Source organism: Rhinoraja longicauda, chromosome 43, assembly GCF_053455715.1.
Source record: "Rhinoraja longicauda isolate Sanriku21f chromosome 43, sRhiLon1.1, whole genome shotgun sequence".
NCBI lineage: Eukaryota > Metazoa > Chordata > Chondrichthyes > Rajiformes > Arhynchobatidae > Rhinoraja > Rhinoraja longicauda.
Window position 1 is genome coordinate 3921651 of NC_135995.1, and position 5443 is coordinate 3927093.

A 5443-nucleotide genomic window follows, 5' to 3' on the forward strand; every position below is an offset into this window, starting at 1 on the left:
GTCACAAACGCTATGTTATATCCTTTATCGGTTCCTCTGACTGTTCCCCATCCGGTGACTACGGCTTGGAGTGGGATTAGGCCGCTGGAGTAATGGACGGTCGATTTGATAAATTTGTTTAATCAAACGTACAATCCATTACAACTACCTGTAGATAAACACAAAAAGTTGGAGTGAATCAGCGGAGCAGGCTGCATGTCTGGACAGAAGGAATAGGTGACGTTTCGGGTTGAGACCCTTCTTCAGATTTCTTAGGGTCTGAAGAAGGATCTTGACCCGAACGTCACCCATTCATTCTCCCCAAAAATGCTGCCTGTCCCGCTAAATTACTCCAGATGTTTGTGTCTATCTACAGTTTAAACCAGCATCTGCAGTTCCTTTTTACACAGCTACCAGTAGTTGGCGCGGTACCCGACTTTACTTTTGATTCAGATATCAGAGATACAGCGCGGAAACAGGCCTTTCTCCCCACCGAGTCCACATCGACCAGCGATATACGCCGACTAACACTATCCTACATACTTTGGACAATTTACAATTTTACAAAGCCACTTAATCTACAAACCTGTAGGTCTTTGGCCGTGTGGAAAGAAACCGGAGCACCCGGAGACTGTCCGGGTTTTATCCGGCTGCTCTGGTTTTTTCCCACGTCCCAAGCACGTATTGGTTCATTTGGATTCGCTAAAAAATTTAAATTGTCCCTGGTATGTAGGATAGTGCGAGTGTACGGGGTGATCGCTGGTCGGCGCGGAAGCGGTGAGGCAAATGGGCTGTTTCCGCGCTGTATCTCTAAACTAAACTAAACTGAACTGAACGAGGGAGACTGATTCAAATTTGCAAATTGAGTCTGAGTGAAGGGTTAGGGCAAGTGTAGTGAAGATGTTTGGCCAAATATGTAAAGCTCTTAGGAAAATAATCGTTCGACACAGCAAATAGCGACAGGATTGGAGGATAGCTAATGTTATCCCACTTTTCAAGAAAGCAGCGAGAGAGAAAACGGGGAAATACCGACCAGTTAGCCTGACATCGGTGGTGGGGAAGATGCTGCAGTCAATTATTAAAGAGGTATTAACGGTGCATTTGGATAGCAGTAAAAGGATAAGTCCAAGTCAGCACGGATTTATGAAAGGGAAATCATGCTTGACTAATCTTATGGAATTTATTGAGGATGTGACAAGTAAAATGGATGAAGGGGAGCCAGTGGATGTAGGGCATCTAGACTTTCAGAAAGCCTTTGATAATGTCCCACACGGTAGATTGGTGAGCAAAATTAGAGCACATGGTATTGGGGGCAGGGTATTGACATGGATAGAGAATTGGTTCGCAGACAGGCGGCAAAAAGTAGGAGTAAACGGGTCCTTTTCAGAATGGCAGGCCGTGGCGAGTGGAGTGCCGCAAGGCTCGGTGTTGGTGCCGCAACTATTTACAATATATATTAATGATTTGGACGAAGGAATTAGAAGTAACACTAGCAAGTTTTCAGATGACACAAAGCTGGGTAGCAGTGTGAACTGCGAAGAGGATGTTAGGAGGTTGCAGGGTGACCTGGATAGGTTGAGTGAATGGGTAGATGCGTGGCAGATGCGGTATAATATAGATAAATGTGGGGTTATCCACTTTTGTGGGGAAAGCAAGGAGGCAGATTATTATCTCAACGGTGTTAGGTTAGGTAAGCGAGAAGTGCAGCGTGACCTGGGCGTACTTGGATAGACAGATGCCTGGCAGATGCAATATAATATCGATAAATGTGAGTTATCCACTTTGGCGCGGCAAACGCAAGGAGGCAGATTATTATCTCAATGGTGTCAGGTTAGGTAAGGGGAAAGTGCAGCGAGTACGGCAGGCAGTGAAGAAAGCTAATGGCATGTTGGCCTTTATAACGAGAGGATTTCAGTATAGGAGTAAAGAGGTTCGTCTGCAGTTGTATAGGGCCCTGGTAAGACCACATCTGGAGTATTGTGTACAGATTTCGTCTCCTAATTTGCGGAAGGACATCCTTGTAATTGAGGCAGTGCAGCATAGGTTCACGAGATTGATCCCTGGGATGGAGGGACTGTCATATGAGGAAAGATTGAAAAGCCTAGGCTTGTATTCACTGGAGTTTAGAAGGATTAGAGGGGAAATAATAATAATAATAATAATAATAATAATAATAATAATAATAATAATAATAATAATAATAATAATAATAATAATAATAATAATAATAATAATAATAATAATAATAATAATAATAATAATAATAATAATAATAATAATAATAATAATAATAATAATAATAATAATAATAATAATAATAATAATAATAATAATAATAATAATAATAATAATAATAATAATAATAATAATAATAATAATAATAATAATAATAATAATAATAATAATAATAATAATAATAATAATAATAATAATAATAATAATAATAATAATAATAATCCTTTATTGTCATCCCAAAACATGTTTTGGACGAAATTACGCTAGCCACAGTCAACAATGAGAGGCAATAAAAAAGAAAGCAATAAAACACACAATCACAAAAACCAACATAAAACAAGAAAACATCCATCACAGTGAGTCTCCTCCAGTCACCTCTTCACTGTGATGGAAGGCCAGAATGTCTTTTCCCTTTCCTGCCGTCTTCTCCCGCGGTCAGGCAGACAAAATTGTCCGTCCGTCCGTCCGTCCGTCCGTCCGTCCGTCCGTCCGCCCGTCCGCCCGTCCGCCCGCCCGCCCGTCCGCCCGTCCGTCCGTCCGTCCGTCCGTCCGTCCGTCCGTCCCTCCATCCATCCATCCATCCATCCATCCATCCATCCATCCATCCATCCATCCATCCATCCATCCACCCACCCACCCACCCACCCATCCACCCACCCTCCCACCCACCCACCCACCCACCCACGATGGGCAGAGTGGCCAGAGTTAGACACACACACGTACGTACGTACGTACGTACGTACGTACCCGCCCACCCACCCCACAAAAACTGGCAGCTCCCCTACAATAAACCACCGGGTGGCGCCGTCAGCGATGGCAGCCTCGCCAACCGTCTGTGTATTTTCCTCTTCTTTGTTGTTTTTAGTGTGTTAAGAGTGTGTGTTAGTGTTCTCTGGTTTGTTTTATGTGGGGGGGGGGGGGGGTCGGGGGAAACTGTTTTCCAATCTCTTACCTTGCCGGAGATGCGGTTGTTTTCCGGATGGTATCTCCGGTCGCTCTGCGGCCTAACATCGTGGAGCTGGCGGCCTTGCTCGGGACTGACTTTGAGCCCCGCCGTGCAGCCGTGGACTTACCATCGGAGCCTGACATCCCTTGCCTGGGATCGGCGCTCCAACCGTGGCCTGCGGACCTCACCATCGAGGAGCTTGCAGTCTCGGGTAGAGACCGATGTCGGGAAGCTTCAAGCCGCAGGAGGTTCAACCAGCCCTGTCCCGGGGTAGATCGCCCGGCGTGGGGGAGCTGAGATCCCCCCGATGCAGGAGCTTGATCACCCCGACGCAGAGGGTCCGACCACCGGCTACGGGAGCCAAGATCGTCCCATCAACGGAAGGCTCGAGGCCCCCGACCGCGAGAGGACAAAGAAGGGAAGAGATTGGACTTATTTTCTCATTTTGGAAAAAAACTGCAGATGCTGGTTAAAATCAAAGGTAGACACAAAATGCTGGAGTAACTCAGCGGGTCAGGCAGCATCTCAGGAGAGAAGGAATGGGTGACGTTTCGGGTCGAGACCCTTCTTCAGACTGATGTCAGGGGAGGGGGCGGGACAAAGGAAGGATATAGGTGGAGACAGAAAGATAGAGGGAGATCTGGGAAGGAGGAGGGGAAGAGAGGAACTATCTAAAGTTGGAGAAGTCGATGTTCATACCACTGGGCTGCAAGCTGCCCAGGCGAAATATGAGGTGCTGTTCCTCCAATTTGCGGTGGGCCTCACTATGGCACTGGAGGAGGCCCATGACAGAAAGGTCAGACTGGGAGTGGGAGGGGGAGTTGAAGTGCTCAGCCACCGGGAGATCAGTTTGGTCAACGCGGACCGAGCGCAGGTGTTGAGCGAAGCGATCGCCGAGCCTGCGCTTGGTTTCGCCGATGTAAATAAGTTGACTTCTGGAGCAGCGGATGCAATAGATGAGGTTGGAGGAGGTGCAGGTGAACCTTTGTCTCACCTGGAAAGACTGTTTGGGTCCTTGGATGGAGTTGAGGGGGGAGGTAAAGGGACAGGTGTTGCATCACGTGCGGTTGCAGGGGAAAGCGCCCGGGGAGGGGGTGGTTTGGGTAGGAATGGACGAGTGGACCAGGGAGTTACAGAGGGAACGGTCTCTGCGGAACGCAGAGAGGGGAGGGGATGGGAAGATATGGCCAGTGGTGGGGTCCCGTTGTAGGTGACGGAAATGTTGGTGGATGATATGTTGGATCCGCTGGCTGGTGGGGTGGAAGGTGAGAACGAGGGGGATCCTGTCCTTGTTACGAGTGGGGGGAGGGGGAGCAAGAGCGGAGCTACGGGATGTAGAAGAGACCCTAGTGACAGCCTCATCTATAATGGAGGAGGGGAAGCATCGTTTACTGAAGAACGAGGACATCTCTGACGCCCTAGTGTGAAACAACTCATCCCGGGCACAGACGGAGGAATTGGGAGATGGGGATAGGGTCTTTACAGGAGACAGGGTGGGAAGTGGTAGAGTCAAGATAGCTGTGGGAGTCAGTAGGTCTGCAAACCTCCCAACATTTGATTTTACAAATTCATAATTTTGATGTCCAAAATTCACAATTTTACACGGTAGAGGCAGGAAACATGTTCCCAATGTTGGGGGAGTCCAGAACAAGGGGCCACAGTTTAAGAATAAGGGGTAGGCCATTTAGAACGGAGATGAGGAAAAACGTTTTCAGTCAGAGAGTTGTGAATCTGTGGAATTCTCTGCCTCAGAAGGCAGTGGAGGCCAATTCTCTGAATGCATTCAAGAGAGAGCTAGATGGAGCTCTTAAGGATAGTGGAGTCAGGGGGTATGGGGAGAAGGCAGGAACGGGGTACTGATTGAGAATGATCAGCCATGATCACATTAAATGGCGGTGCGTACAGGCTCGAAGGGCTGAATGGCCTCCTCCTGCACCTATTGTCTATTGGTTTACTTTAGATTTACTGCCAGGGCCCAATGTTGGCAGTAATCATCGAGTAGGTCTAACTGTTGCTGCAGTCCCTGTTCTGTGGGGGACAACAAAACTAAGTCATCCGCATAAAGCAGGGATTTGATTGAACTCTTCCCTTATTTGTCCTCCCGCGGCCGGATGGCCTCCACCTTTTATATTGTCTATAAAATTCATATGGCGCGTAATGCAACTTTTCAGCAAAAAAAGTATGCACGCCAAATGCGCTTACGTGTTGCGTTACATTCATGAGTGAAAAACGACTATTAGTTCCAGAGCCCCGGCCACAGGTTGCAAATTCAACCCACCGATC